Genomic DNA, 708 nt, shown 5'->3' with positions numbered 1-708 from the left:
ATTGCCTGTGTAGTAGATAACGAGTGTGTGAATGTATACACGAATCTACCTTTGTTGCACAGAGACCTCGTCGAAGGATGGAGTCGTTTTTGGAAATGCTGCATGACGGCAATTTCGGGTTTTGGTTTTGTCCAATCGCTGCAGACATATCCATTTATTGGCTGAAACTCAAATCGTAGGCATCCCGTCTTACGATTTCCAATCATAAGTCAGTAATTGACCGAAAATTTTGTCCGGTTGGACCTGCCCATCAACTTTTATCTTCCAACAAGACAACGCGCCAATTCACACTGCCAAGAAGATCGAAGCATTTTTCAACGAAAATGCTATTGAAAAGATGGACCACCCCCCTCAAAGCCCTGACCTGAACCCCATCGAGCATGTATGGGAGTATATTAAGCGGAGGATTCGTTCGAATCCTCCATCTTCGCTTGATGGGTTGCGCGATCGTGTGCAGGACCTTTGGGAAAATGGACCCGCCGACGTCATTCAAACGTTGATCTCTAGCATGCCCAAGCGATTGAGCATGGTGATTGCCAACAAGGGTGGTGCAACCAAGAACTAATCTTTGAATAATACAAACTGTATGGTCGATTTTGTGGAACCGTATGAAAACTTTTGACTCAATATTTTAATGACGATGAATTTCAAATCGTCATATCTACTACAATACTGCAGAAAATGTGCCAAGGCAACTTCATAGCACAT

This window comes from Aphanomyces invadans, assembly GCF_000520115.1.
Source record: "Aphanomyces invadans strain NJM9701 unplaced genomic scaffold supercont1.64, whole genome shotgun sequence".
Classification (NCBI taxonomy): domain Eukaryota; phylum Oomycota; class Saprolegniomycetes; order Saprolegniales; family Verrucalvaceae; genus Aphanomyces; species Aphanomyces invadans.
Note: the sequence above shows the minus strand (reverse complement) of the source record.